The sequence below is a fragment of the Amblyomma americanum genome, chromosome 10 (assembly GCF_052857255.1).
Source record: "Amblyomma americanum isolate KBUSLIRL-KWMA chromosome 10, ASM5285725v1, whole genome shotgun sequence".
NCBI classification, from domain to species: domain Eukaryota; kingdom Metazoa; phylum Arthropoda; class Arachnida; order Ixodida; family Ixodidae; genus Amblyomma; species Amblyomma americanum.
The window spans coordinates 88,968,290-88,983,581 of NC_135506.1; the positions used below are offsets into that span (position 1 = coordinate 88,968,290).

The 15,292-nt window shown below is 46.2% G+C and overlaps 1 long non-coding RNA gene across 2 annotated transcripts; it reads right to left on the reverse strand.

Moving 5' to 3' along the window:
* Positions 1 to 637: 637 nt before the first annotated feature.
* Positions 638 to 14,498, reverse strand: LOC144106804 (uncharacterized). 2 transcript variants are annotated; one of them, XR_013309119.1, is made up of 3 exons: positions 14,212 to 14,498; positions 11,924 to 11,979; positions 638 to 805 (listed from the first exon to the last, which is right to left on the reverse strand). It is a non-coding gene; the product is annotated as an uncharacterized LOC144106804 (long non-coding RNA). The 2 variants fall into 2 exon arrangements; XR_013309120.1 differs by lacking the exon at positions 638 to 805 and adding an exon at positions 5,024 to 5,048 and having other exon boundaries at positions 14,212 to 14,494.
* Between the last annotated feature and the right edge of the window lie 794 nt (positions 14,499 to 15,292).

Consider the following 15,292-nt stretch of genomic DNA (forward strand, 5'->3'; position numbering starts at 1 on the left):
TTCCTGGAAGGCTGGTCTTGCAGCGCAGTGCATAGTCTCTTGCCATCGCAATTTTGAGGGGACTACTGTTCCGAGATAAATGATGAGCATGCTTCGCGCGTCACTTGGGAATTAGACAAAGGTATCTATGTTACGCCCCCAAGAGGCGATACACTTTTGGCAAAAGCACTTCACCGACTATGCAACTCAAAGAGTGCCTGCATAATTAATCATCACGGTACACGTGACACCTTCAGAAATAATGGACGCACTACGTCCGCTGCTATGGGCGAGGGTGGCGCTGGTGAACACTCTCAAAGCTAGGTTAACCGCGACGTAAATGATATCGAAAGTGGAGCACTGGACAGCCGCCGCCGAAGCTCTGTTGGCAGAGCCTCAGACGCGAAATTCAGAGGTAATCGGTTCGGATTCCATCGGCGGCATGAGGCCGTTTTTCTCTTCTACTTTCTAATCAGTTATATTTCAGCGATAAAATAATAACGTATTAATTTCCCATTGATCAACAAAATCAACTAAAGAAAAAAAGATGTAAATATGCCCCTACTCTCCTTAGTTTCGGTGGCTTCCTTCCTAGCTACCTCGGAAAAATTGGAGGAAATATCTTCCTCTATAACGAGTAGGAGGCGGGAAAGGTTGATTGCGGAGCCCCTGTGCCTCTCGCTTCTGCCCGGACTTTGGAAGCAGAGCCTGGGACTTTGTCGACGCTTGCGCGCCAAAGCAGGATCACAATATTTTCATAAAGGCTGCTGTCGAACCGCACTGCAGAGGCGCCGGAACTGATGCGGTGCGTTCGGTATTTTGATTGCTGTAAAAAGAAAAAACACAGAAAAACATACGAAGAAACGGTCGAACAAGATTACTGGGCGAACTTGAAGAAGCTACGCGTGGGTAATGTGAAAACATTCCAATTCTATTCCCATTCTATGCCAATGATATTCTATTTTCTATTTGGTGCAGTTTTAAGTACTATTACTGATTATTCCTGGTTAACGTTCTGTACTTTCCCGCATTTGATGAGGTCAGACATTTTCGACCAATCGCGAGTTTTGTAACGCCTTCCCATTTTAGGCGACACCAGATTTTCGTCTCCATGACCTATTTAACGATTTCTCATTATTAAGACAAAGAGTACCTTTTACAGGAATAGTGGCACGAGTGTCTTCATTCGTGGTAATTTGAGTGCATGCTAGTTAGGGCACTCAGGAAGGCATAATGTAGGGTTCATTAAAGGTACCTCTTTCCCTATTTATCACTCGAAGAAGAGCAAAAACTTTGCTCTTTTTTTACTCTAGGCTTCGGGGTAGAAAGGTAACGACAGAGATAAAGCGAAGAACACAAGGGGTATTAAGAAGGGGTTCCACAAGGCCAGCGCTCGATCAAACGATTTACTGAGCGGAAAATAAAGCATTCTGTTTTCCGCTCAACAAGAGTGGCAGCGACGAGATCTGCTGGAGCCGTTGAAGAGTGAACATGAGAAAATAAGTAAGCACGGAGCCCAAAATACGACCTGTACGGAACTTTACTAAACAAGAGAGGTGGGCTAGTAAGTGCTCTTTAAATTGTCCTAACTTGACTTCAAAAGTCCCGTTCTTTAAGAGCTTTAACGTTCCAGCAAAATGCAGTAATAAAGACCAGAATTTGGTCAGTACGTGCTTGTAAATGATTCGACGGGGCGCCTAAGGCTACGTTCCTCTACCTTTTCTGCTCGTTTGCGCTTCCACGGCTTTAGTGAATCTCGTGGCCGTTCAACATGTCATGCCTGGATGATCTACTTCCCGCTCATCCACTTTCTTCTCTGTTGTTAGGTGCTGCGGAGATCTATTCACAGTCTTTCAAATATTCTCTCTAGTTTCCACGTCTGAGCTCTTCAGCAAGCCCAGACTCGCGATTAATTTTCTTCAGTGAATGTTCCTTTTTTTGGCGATGGAGTTATCAACGAGCACAATCGCGGCAAATTGGATGGAAGAATGGTAATGCGAAGCGTTTCATCACGCCACTAGAAGTGACGCGCGAGTGATGTGGCCAATTTTTTCCCTTAGACCAAAGACACACAGTGGGTTGCAACTGCTGAAAAAATTATTACAAGTACCCTAAATAGTTTCAGAGTTAGTTGGCTATAAAGTTGGCAAAATTTACCGAACAGCATTTTTATGAACGAATAAACAGCTCACAGAACAATGTCCTTGCCTTAAATTCCCACCAAAAACTCTATTGATCGTGGGGTTGCGAATTGTGGAATGAGTACTCTGAGATTTGTTTAAGATTCAATCACAAAATGCTGCTCTTACGCATGCAATGAAGGGTTTTGTTTCAACGGCATACATAGCCACATGATATGCCACAAGTGTTTGAGGGTACGGCGTTTTACCCACGATCCAATTTTTCAATGAAGATCGCTGGTCAGATTTCCACTGAAACAACCCAAAATATTCAAACATGCTCGCGCACTTTGAGCGGGAAGCCGAATCAGGCACCCTAGCCGGTTTAAATAATTCGTCCAAAGCGTCCGTAGCTCAAAGTGAGAAGATGCGGCATAGAAATATGTCCGCGGATGGCATTCCTGCTGTCATCAGGGAACAGCTGCTTGCTCAAGACCACAGCTATCCGTTGAGGCACAAATTTCGGCTAAGGGTGGAAGGGAAGCCTCTACACGGTGACCGATGTTTAATGGCTGCACATGTGTTCTTCCGGGCAAGTTCTGTTGTCCAGGCGTCGGTCGAGGGAATGAGGCTTCCTTCCCTTCCCTTGTTCAGATCTGGGCTGTCAAGAGTCCGGTGTACCTCTTTGTTTCAGAGACCTTAATATCGAGTAGAACACCGACTATGGAAGGCAGCACTTAATATTTGTCATACTTCACTTGCGTAACTTTCAGGAACACACGTTTCTAGTAATCGCACAGAGTTCACTCGCTTGGAATCGAGCACTGAAAAAATTGAAAATTGGCTTTTGAGGAACGGAAATGGCGCAGTATCCGTCTCGAATTTCGGCGGACACCCGAACCGTGCTTTAAGAGAAGAGATAAAGGAGGAACTGGCAGAAGAAAGGAAGAAAGAGGTGCTCTAGTGGACGTCTCCGGAATAATTTTAACCACCTGGGGATCTCTAACGTGCACTGACATCGCACAGTACACGGGCGCCTTTGCGTTTCGCCTCCGAGCACTGTTTCAAAATTAGTATCATGTGTCTATTCGTCATCCATTATCATCAACATTAACAACCTAGCTAGCTACTCTACAGGAGAAAGGCCTAGTGACATCCAATTAACCCTGTCCTGTGCGAGCTGCGGCCACCTTGTCCCCACAAACTTTCTGCTCTCCTCCGGCCACTAGGCTCATAGTGCACCACCCACCCTGTTGAAACTCCACCAATGGCTACACACAAGAATGTGCGGATGAACAACGTTGCAGAGATTATCGTGACCCAAAACTTGCCACGTTCACCAGTTGGGCGGAGAGGATAGTAGGCAGGTGGCCTGGGGCATTGGCGATCGCGCGAAAGCGCTGTGCAAGGTATGGGACTAGTTAGGCGAGGCAAACTGATTGATGGGCAGAGTTGGTAGAGCACTGGACGCGAAGTTTTGAGGTCCTGCGCTCCAATCAAACCGGCGGCATGTGGTTGTTTTCTTTTCTATTTTCTAAGCAATTAGTTAGATAAAAGTATTACAGAATGAATTACCTATTGACAAAAACAAGAAATCAAAAAAGAATAAGATCAATATATTTCCTTACGCTCCTTGGTTTCGGTGACAGTTGGCTTCTTTTTTGCATATGTCAAAAACTAGCCCCTCATTTCCCTTCCCCTGTCTGCTTAACTGATGAGCAAGTTGGTTTGACATATCTGGGCATAGCTCGTCTGTTCTTTACTAGTTCTTATGCTGGTGGGCTGTTTCGCGTGGATGTGTATAGTTGGCACTGCACTCTCGATCCAACTTGGATAATGCGTTCCGTGTGGAGAGAAACACGGAGTTGTCTGCGTACGTCCTCTTCCATTTTGTCCACACTAATCGCATTCGGGTTATATCAAAAGTGGGTCCTGCGAGGTCATATGGCTGCCCTTGGCCCACGTGGTTTCCGGAGGGTGCGCGCTATCATGCGGTAAGGGTGCTCCACAAGTACATTTCGTCTCCTTTACAGAGAAGCGTCGACGTATCAAATCAGTCATCAGTCGCAAGGCACTCTTTGTGAGCGATCACATCGTTTACGACGTGTACCTCGTGGTAAGTCTGTCATTTTGTTACATGCCCAAACAGCGAACGTCCTTAGCACTGCGAAACGAAGCGGCGCACTCGATCGATGCTCTCCGCTGCCGAACATGAGGCGTATGCTTTAGTTGCTTTGATATGGCATCCTTGCACAAGTAATTTGTACTGTCTGCAACGAAAGTTTTTGGTGTGCGGGAAAAAAATTTTTCCACAGCCATTGCATATTAGCCACTGAATAGCCTGCGAAGGCAGGAGGCACACCTGCTTCATCAGGTGGAAAAACAGCGCTGAGTTGTCCGCAAGGCAGCAAAGCTTTAAGCACGGCACGGAAAGGCTTACTGCTCGCCTGATTACTTCGGTTCTCACACCCTGCTTACACTGTAGTTTTGTAAGAATATCGGCTTCAGAGACGTGTAACTTGCTGCGCGAACGCGGTGTTCAATGTGGGTGGTGCCCAACCACAGGCATGCGCTGCAGAATCCTGCGCGCGTAGCGCCTGCTTAAACATACACTCGAAACATTGTAATGAGTGTTTTGTATTAGAAAACTTTTAAGCAAATTCTTCCGTCTTAATTTTCGCTTCGTACGCGTTCCTGAAATATTGTGGTAGAAGCGAAAATTTGAATTTAGCTGCAAAATGGCACACCTTGTCCTATGACGTGTTGATGAATATTTGTAGAGGCAAAGTTTGAAAGGCAGTTGCCCTTAAAAAAAAAAAAACGTCGGCACATGTGTACGCTGCCTCAGTCTTACCCCTTTCATCCACAGCTGGCGTCGCCATGGCAACAAAAGCGGGAGCTTTTCGTTCGAGAAGGTAGATGCACTTGCGAAGCTGGCATTAAAGCTGGCTGCAAGAAATGATCACGAAGCAAAATCATGCACCAGTTAGCTGCAGAAATGGGGCAAGCCAAGTGGGACAGAAGAGGCGCCTGTAACAGCATGTCTGTAGTACATCCTGTTACAACTTAACAGGTCTATCATGTCTCTCGGTTTTCTTTGCGTTGTTGTGGCAGCCCATGACGCAGCCCGCTTTTGTTATTGCGAAAATACCGTTTCGCTAAACGCGCCAGTGTGGAGTTAGCGCACGCAGCTAGCGGAGCGGCATCCCCTCCTGTGCTCCGGCCGGACTCAGGAGCGGGTGGGCGTCGCCTCGAAAGGGGCAGCCCCGGTAGCGCGCATTCCCATTCTCAGTATGCTACGGCTCGCCACCAGGGGAGGGATGCGGCGCTGTCATCGCGCAACCGAACTTCAATCAATCAATCAATCAATCAATCAATCAATCAATGCATAAATAAACAAATTGTTATTCACATACCCTGGAGTTAGCTGGCGCAGACAAAAAGCTCGCCCTGGAGCTTGATTTAGCGCTTGCGGCCCCGTAAAGATTACAAATATTGTTAAATATAATGTATTGGCAACAACCACACACAAATTGCATTTGAGGAAAGATAAGACGCAGACAGGCTACACGAGAAAAAAATGAAAACAATAAAAATGCAAATTATAAATGAAAAGTTAATGAGACTAACTTATGAGAGAATTTGAATTCCATAACTGGTTCGTATCTGTGGAATGAACCCCTCATCGTGATTTCGTATGGCATAGGTGTGTTCTCTGCGTTTCAGGTGATACTTATTGGCTTTATTCGGTTCCTCATAAAGCAGTCCTTGTAACGCTGCCAAAACCAGATAAAAAGCCGCCGCGGTGGCTCAGTGGTTATGGCGCTCGGTTGCTGATTCGAAAGACACGTGTTCAATCCCGGCCGCGGCGGTCGAATTTCGATGGAGGCGAAATTCTAGAGGCCCGTGTACTGTGCGATGTCAGCGCACGTTAAAGAACCCCAGGTGGTCGAAATTTCCGGAGCCCTTCACTACGGTGTCCCTCACAACCTGAGTCGCTTTGGGACGTTAAACCCACATAAGACCAAAACCAAAAACCAGAGAAACGATTGTCGCACTTCCTTGCGTGATAGCAACATTCAAACGAAATGCAGCTGCTGCAAAATCAGAATAGGTATATGCTAGTGCTGCTCATCCACATAATTACGGGTGTAATCACCGTTTTATCTTTAATATTGGTGTAGTTGTACCGGTTCGTTTATGTATTTGGCGGAATTTAGCTCGTGAGCCAAACTTCTCCCACCAGTCAGCCACACAATTAGCTGTTTGGATTGTTGCCATTTCTAAGAGATGCCATGGGAGAAACGCCGCGCTTTTGAAATTTTGCTTGCTTGTTGAGGGTCGGCGCTGAAGGAAAGCACACAGTGTGTGGTGGTTGAGCGGTGTGTTTCAGGTCCCGTCTTGTGCTTGTCGGATAAGTAATTCTTGCTCCCTGGTTGGGGATTTGTCAAAATCATCATCAGCCTAACTTCGTCAGCTGAAGGACAAAGTCCTGCTCCATACTTTTCCGATTAACCATCTCCTGTGCCAGCTGCGGACACTTTATCTCTGATTGGATTGGATTGGAGCAAACTTCATTTGTGCCTGCAGTTGGGCGATCGCGCGCCCCGACGATGGCCTACGTCATCTACGAGGTTGCCGTTATTGGTGCGCTTGCCTTCTCTAGATATCCAGGCCATTACCCTTCACGGCCATCGGTTACCTCGCCTTCGCATTACGCTTCCTGCCCAGTACTTCTTGACTTCAAGTAGGGCTAGTGATGTGTGTGGAAAGGCAAATGAGTAGCAGAGAGATTTTATCGTTTTGAATATGTTGCGCTCCTGATCACGCTGCGTCTGATTATGGTAACTGGAAATGCATAAAAAATAGTGATGAAAATATACACATAAAAGAAGGAGAACAAGACTAAGCAGTAAGTGGACGAAGTTTTTTTTTTTGAATTCACGCGAAACGAGTAACCACCGTACCTTCCTGAACACGGTAGAGGAGCCGACAAGCAGCGGATTTCTCAGATTCTTGGCGCGAAAGGGTGACAGTGATTGGTGGTGCACTCTGCCCACTCCCGCATCCACTCGTGTATCATTCGTATAAGCCTGCTGTACAACGCCGTTGTGTTTTTTGTTGCTCCATTTCTCAGTTGTGACGTCAGTTTCTCCAGAGAAAATGCGGTTCGGAGCTGTTGCTCCTATACAATCGCAAGATGTCGAGACGTGATCATTACAAAGGGTTTCGATTTCGCTCCCGACGCGATTACGGGGACCCCTCAAAAACAAATAATTAGTTCATTGTTATCCCCTTAACACCGAAGTCATGAATGTATCAAAGCAAATAGTGTTTCCTCCATATTATGCCAGCTAGTGTAGCCCAATTGTAATGCCGATACAAAAATTTGTTAGCGCCGCTAAAATTTCAAAAGTTGGCATGTCGCTAATTAGCAAAAATTAGCAGTCGCTTCAATTTTTGACGCTAGTGCGCGTTGTTTGAAAGACCAAATTGGAAGCCTCGCAGTAACTTACAAGCCTAGAGGCATTGAAAAAAATTTTTAAATCAACAAATGTCGTCCTGTTTTCTTAGCGAAGTTTCCCTGAAATTGAGAAAAAGAGGAATTGTTGGACGCTACACTTTAAACACGGGTACAGCCACGTCCAGTTAATATCGACAATTTCGTTCCCGAGTAAAAGTGTCCATAAAGCGAGTCGTCTGCAATAAGGAATACGGAGAAACCGAAATATTCTGAAATAAAAGCACTTTATAATTATACTGACTGTTTCTGTGCATTGTGGAGGAGCAATGAAGTGGAAAGCGGCCATCTCGGTTGCCCTAGGTGCATTAGTTTGTCGCCATTATCTTCAATATCATTCAGTGTTGTTCATCGTGTTGTTCATCGTTGTTGTTGTTGCCTTATTTTTTTTTCTCTGTCCCCTTTTATTAACCAAATTGCATAGTGTTCCTTGTATTTCTGCCCCTCCCCTCTACAATGCTTCTGTAAGCCCTGAGGGTAAAATAAATAAATAAATAAATATATAAATAAATAAATAAATAAATAAATAAATAAATAAATAAATAAATAAATAAATAAATAAATAAATAAGCTGAAGCACGTTTGAAGTGCTTAGTGGTCCATGAAAGGCGTGATGGCACCTCTTGGCGTGATTAGGTATCTCCTAATACGGCTGTTCGCGTCCCAAGAACGCTGTACGCATTCAGCTGACAGCTGCTAAATGTAGTTTTGAGTGCAGCGTACAAAGATAATTTTCTTTGGAACCGTTCATGCAATGCGGGGAATGGTAAGCTGCGTCAACAGGGCGCCTTTCCACTTTGAAGGATGAAACCACACACAAACACAAAGGCCATTGCTGTGACATTTGCACTGCCTTTCGCTGGTGTTCTGCACTAAAAATATATTCGGGATTTTGGTCTCATCGCTTTCAACATTAACAGCACGAAAATACATGTGTCAAAAGGGGCTCCGTGCATTCTCATCCAATCCATTGTCTGGACAGCGAGTTGCCATATTGTCACGTAGTGGTGACGGCAGTCGAAGCAGAGATGAAGACGGACAAAAGGGCATTTTAAAAGAAAACTGTTTATTGGGCTGACTTGCACCCAAAATGGACTGAATCACTTGGCGGCGGCGAAGCGACAAGCGTGCTCGGTGGTCGTCGAACAGAATGCCCGCCGCTGTCGGCCGGGCTCAATTTAAAGCTGATAGCGAACTTTCGAGATAAAGCGTGCAAAGTTACTAGAACATTCCGGAACAACGTAGAATCAGCTCTGCCTGGCTGCGATCAATCGAGATAAATCTAGTCGCGTCTTGCGTCGCGAACAAAGCGATAAGGTGGTGTGGCGGCAGATTTGAAAAACGGAAAAACACTGCAAATATTCGCGGCATTACTCCCCACTCAAAGAAGCATCGACCCGATGCATTAAAACAAATAATGCGACTAGTAAGAGAAATTAAAACGGATCTTGCGTAAATAGAGCATGGAAATGCAGCGGCCTTTAGTGCGCATAATACGGCTTTAGACGTACTACATGGACAACTTCTGGTCGCACGCGGCGTCGCTGGGATGCAGTCATTGCGTCAGGGATGATTTCATAATCCAGTTCACCTAGCCGACGAAGAACCTTGTACGGGCCGAAATAGCGGCGCAAAAGCTTTTCGCTCAATCCACGGCGGCGAATGGACGTCCACACCCAGACTTGGTCTCCTGGCTTGTATTCCGCGTTGCGTCTTCGTAGGTTGTAGCGTGTGGCGTCGGGCCGCTGCTGATATTTTATCCGTAATCGGGCAAGCCTTCGAGCTTCTGCGCGTTGAAGGTAGGCGGCAACGTCGACGTTCCCTTCTTCTGTAACGTTGGGCAGCATGGCGTCTAGCGTGGTCGTTGCCTCCCTGCCATGGACGAGTCTAAAATGCGTCATCTGGGTGGTCTCCTGCACTGCGGTGTTGTAGGCGAAGACGACGTAAGGCAGGATGACATCCCAGGTTTTGTGTTCGGCACCTACATACATGGCGAGCATATCGGCGATGATTTTGTTCAGGCTCTCGGTCAGTCCGTTGGTCTGCGGATGGTATTCAGTTGTCCTCCGGTGGCTGGTTTGGCTATAGCGCAGGATGGCTTGCGTTAGTTCCGCCGTGAATGCTGTTCCTCTGTCCGTGATGAGCACATCGGGGGCGCCATGTCGAAGAAGAATGCACTCCACGAAAAATTTGGCGACTTCTGCTGCTGTTCCGTTCGGTAGGGCTTTAGCCTTGGCGTAGCGGGTCAGGTAGTCGGTCGCTGTGATGATCCACTTATTTCCAGATGTTGGCGTTGGAAAAGGGCCAAGCAAGTCCATGCCAATTTGCTGAAAGGGCCTTGAGGGAGGCTCAATGGGGTTCAGAAATCCTGCTGGTCGTGTGGGAGGGGTCTTTCGTCGCTGACAATCTCGGCAGGTTTTCACATAGGGAATGCTTTATTTTTAATTTGCGGTATTTATGAATTGGAAGTAATAGTGTAATTATTGTTTTGGCAGAAAAATAATTACACTTGTTTTGCATAAATTTTTTGCAAAAACGTCCAAGGTATTTTTTTACGTTTTTTCAGAAATATCTTTTTAAAATATTGCTTATCTCTCAGCTAAAAAATAATTACACTATTACTTCTCAATCATGAAGACCCCAAAATTAAAAATAAAGCATTCTCTGTGCTTTCTTTAGTTCCAAGCTATACTCGCCGCAGTGGCTCAGTGGTTAGGGCGCTCGGCTACTGATCCGGAGTTCCCGGGATAGAACCCGACCGCGGCGGCTGCGTTTCGATGGAGGCGAAACGCTAAGGCACTCGTGTGCTGTGCGATGTCAGCGCACGTTAACGATCCCCAGGTGGTCGAAATTATTCCGGAGCCCCCCATTACGGCACCTGTTTCTTCCTTTCTTCTTTCACTCCATCCTTTATTCCTTGCCTTACGGCGTAGTTCAGGTGTACGCCGATATGTTAGACACATAATGCGCCATCTCCTTTCCCCAAAAACCAATTTTTTTTTCAAGCTATAGCAGTCATACACCGTGGTTAAAGCACCTGCACCAGCAGACCAATTGTTCTCCCGCCGGCGAAGATGCCTTCACCCACAGACAAACGAGACTCTTTTCTAGGTCGGTAGAGGAACGGCTGGGTGCGTCCTGCGCAATCACGTGAACGAATTGTGGCGCGCCCATGCTCGAACAAGTTTACATGCCTCATCGGGCGGGCGAGTGCGCAGTACAACTATTGCTGTACATTATTTGTGCCGCAAGTGGGACAGAATTTGAAATGTTTTGCAGCGATAGCTGTTAAGGGCACGTTTCCCGATTTTGAGGCGTCGGCGTAACACTCCGCTACGGTTGAGAATGTAATTTGTATTGACGTCACGCGCGACGTCACTACAAAACGACAGTCTGATTAGGCCAAACAGAGTGACATCACGAGTGACAATGCGAGAGAATGAGACGAATAACAGCGAATAAAAAATTGTAGAAAGCACTTAAGCTCCGCCTTATGGGTACGAGGCGGCAGCCTTAATGCGTTAATGCCCGCACATGCGGAATTGGTCATTCTCTTTTCACATTCGGAGATCGCAGGGAGTGGTATACCACCCCTGGCGCAGTGGTGTAGCGGTTAAGCGATGCGCCACTGACCTGCGATGGCAGGTGGTGCCACCGGTGAGGCTTACGCGACCCAGGTTGCTCTTCCCGAGGAACCTCTCGCGACCAATCATTAATTTCACTGCCACCTGCCACGGTGGGCAGCTTTTTTTTCAGAATCCGATGTTGCAGGTTGTGATGGCGCCACAACGTCAAATGACTTAAGTTGCCCAACTGCCCCCTAGGTTGCTTCTCTGGGAATTTTTCGTAGGTTTTCTCCATGATCGCCTGTGAGGCTTCAAACTGTCGTCAACGCCAACGCCAGACAATTCTTTTTCGATATGGGGTACTAACGTCTCACATTTCCGCTTCTACAGAAAGCTGTCGCTGAATGCTGTGTTAAGCAGTAGTAACCGTACTGTGAAGTTTATTCATCAACCTAGAGAAGTCACAGGGCCCTTCTCAGTACTTTCAGCGAAGCGCACGATGCTCAAAGCATCGCGAAGCATTCACCACTCACGGCGTTATGTGACCCTGTCTAGCTACGCTGCAATCTCTGGGAGATTCTCTTCACGCTACTGGAACGCTGAACAATTTTCTTCATTTTGCACCCCACCGTGGTAGCTGTTCCATCCAACATGCTGACATGGCCTTTGAGAGTGTTGATCATTCTGGCCCTCAGTGTTTGCTTTAGAAGCGGAATCATGAAAACACATTTTCACACCTGGAATAATGGTTGGCCAGTATGGTAGCCCAGCATCCTTCGGAAGAAAACCCCAGCTGTAAAACGTAGATGAAAAAGTGGTATCAGAAGATGATTACATCATCATTCACAATTCCCGGCATCAGATTGTAGTAAAAATAGCATTCTGTGTTCTTTTCCAAGCCAGAAATGTAACTGACACCATTTATGCCAGCTCGCAGAGATTTGAGTACATGGACTTTACCGTTCCGACGTTGCACCTGCATCATGAGGTATGCTGTGCAGTGCAGAGCTGTGGATTAATTGAGTCCGTTTGAGCTTCTTTAACGTGCACTTACATCCCGGAGCACACAGCCGTCTTTTGCTTTCCGCGTGTATCTATATGACACCGTCGCAACCGGGAGTCGATCTCGCTACCTTAGAATCGGCAACCGAACGTCAAACCCACTCAGCCACCTGCGGGTCACGTATAAATGAGATCGCGCTCCCAGAGCGTGGCGTGTCAATCGTTGACAAAGATACGCAAGGTAAAATTGTGCAGCTTCACATCGTTTTGCACGCTGCGGTGTTTCGCCGCGCCATGTCCCGCCTCGGAAAGTGTCCCGGTAACGCACATGAGCGTCTCGTATGTTTCAGGCCGTAGATATTATGCAGCCAACATGCGCGAAGTTGTCAGCACTCAGACAGCGACTAATTCACAAGAAAACCAACTTCGCTTCCAAAATGCACAGCAAGGCTCCTTAACGGATCGCTCCACTGTCATTGCAGGCTAGCCCCTTACAGGTTTCTTTAGACAGTATGAAGACTTTCTATTACTTTTTCAATAAAGTCTATAGACAAACTTCTTAGGCCAGTCTACAATCAATACAAATGTTATAGACAGTGTATACACATTTTCTTGAGTTATGGTAATACACTTTAGTGGTCTTTTCTCCATAGACTGTGAACAGAAAGAAGGAAATATTAATACAAAGGCAATATACTTTATAAGAAGTCTAGAGCAAGTCTATAGACCATTTTTATAAGGGAGTGCATCGCTCACTTACACTCCTCGATCATGGGCTTCGAAATATGCGCGAGCCATGATCGATCGTAACTTTCGAACACATCAAACCAGGCGATTTGTAGAAAATTTCAGGGTGTGCATAGACAAATAGCTGCAGTCGTGAAAAGTTAGTGGAAGAAAAGGTTTCATTGGTCCCATTTCTATGTCGGAAAAACGTTTCTGTCAGAATCACTGCAAGTTTTAGCCCTTTCCTATGCATACTTATTTGCAGCATTGCAGTAAAAGCATCACGCCGCTCAGGCTGCGAGAAGGACTCGTTTTGCAAAAACATGCAGAGCCACTTAAAATACTGCTTATGTGTGAGAATGCGGAAGCGTTAAAGTGCGGAGAAATACTATAGGTCATCACTGCTAGGCATAACTATGCTTATTTTGTACAAATTCTATGCACTTTACATACCTTACTTGTAAGTGCTGAGTCGTAATATGTTACAGAATCATGACTTTCATAGGTTACAAAAGGTTACAATATGTCTCCTCATTTATGTCTGCATATGTACGCTTATGTGTTACATCGTACATTTGAGTTCTAATATCCTCCGAATTTCGTGCCGTTGACGGCGGACGGCGGACGCTGGCTTTCGTGCTAATGTGACATATAAAGATTTCGCATTAATAACGCTTCTACTTTATAGCTCATCATCATCATTATGAGCCTGACTACGCCAACTGCAGGCCAAAGGCATCTCCAATGTCTCTGCAATTAACCCTGTCCTTTGTCAGCTGCGGCCAACGTATCCCCGCAAACTTCTTAATCTCATCCGCCTACCTAACCTTCTGCCGTCCCCTAATACGCTTGCCTTCTTTTGGTATCCACTCCGTTACCCTTAAGGACCAGCGATTATCCTGCTTTCGCATTACATGACCTGCCCAAGCCCATTTCTTCCTCTTGACTTCGACTAGGATGTCATCAACCCGAGTTTGTTCCATCACCCACTCTGCCCGCTTCCGGTCTCTTAACGTTACACCTGTCATTTTTCGTTCCGTAGCTCGCTGCGTTGTCCTTAAGCTAAACGCTTTTCGTTAGCCTCAACGTTCCTGCTCCATAAGTTAGTGCCGGTAAGATACAGCTTTATAACTCAAGGCAGCGCAAAACAGGCACCACTGCCACAACTCTGAATGAACCTTGGTACTCATATGGGACCTCGACAATTTCATTGCATAAGAACTCTAGTCCTGCTTATGAATAGAAAAATAAAAGCGTCCGCTTTTTGCAGTTCTCCGGAGACAAGGATTGCACTCACTTGGGTCAGGGAGTCTCCAAGCAGCCAGATGCGGGGGTAATCGACGCGCGCCGTATCGATAGCCGTACCATTGATATCCGATGTGCTTCCAAGGTCAAGGACATTCAAGACTAGACAGGAAAAAAGGACAGAGTGTGCTTTGGCCATTCTCGCTTCGTAGCGCAGCCTGCGAGTGGGTCTTAAAGAAATCCTTCTGCTGCTTCGCGATGGAACCAACACAGCGCTCCTCAACGTCTAAGCACGCGTGCGTGATTGAGTAAAGGTGATAGCAGAAGCTCGCGATAAAAGTGGTTTGCGGCTCTTTGTTCGGCCTGATAAGAAGTGCCGGTAGAGAAGAATGAACGTGATATGAACAGGTGATCAGGCAGAGCGAAGGCTGACTGCTTCCACATCTTTGTTCGCCCAATCAGTCTCAGTCCCGGCAGTCACCTGCCCATCCAAGTTTTTGAACTGTATAGCAACCTTAATAACAGCGAACATACACGTAATTAATGTGTTTTATTTCGTGTACTTAATTTGTTTCACTTATGTCACCTATCCCTTAAGTAGTAAAGTGAACTGAATTGAAGTAAAGGAATAAAACCGCCGTTCATAATGTATACAAGGCGACACTTCTAGTGCTCGAACGATGCTATAAAAAGACAAGCAATAAGTGGGCGTGAAGTTTAGATTGTTTGCGTCATTCGCACTTTTACAGGCTTTTATACCGATTAATAAAATGGCTCATTTGATAACTCACACTGTGGGAGACTATGTCCGGGTTACTTGCTCCGCAGACATTAAGGTTTGTGTAATTGTAATGCTCGTGTTGCCGATTTGAATGAAATTGATCATCATTCTGATAATTATTATTAACCTTTATGGCACCAGGGCCGCTTTGGCCAAAGGGTGCCGTGGCTCAAGGTAGTTTTCATTACACAAGGACGCTTCATTACACAGTGGAAACCGGCGGGTAGCCGGCGGCACTGGGGATCGAACCCCGCCCCTCCATCATGCAGTTGACTAAAATTAGTTGAGCTAAACTTTGCCCAAGTGTGAAGCACACACAGGTCTGAAGATAGGCAGAGGTTTGGCATATCGG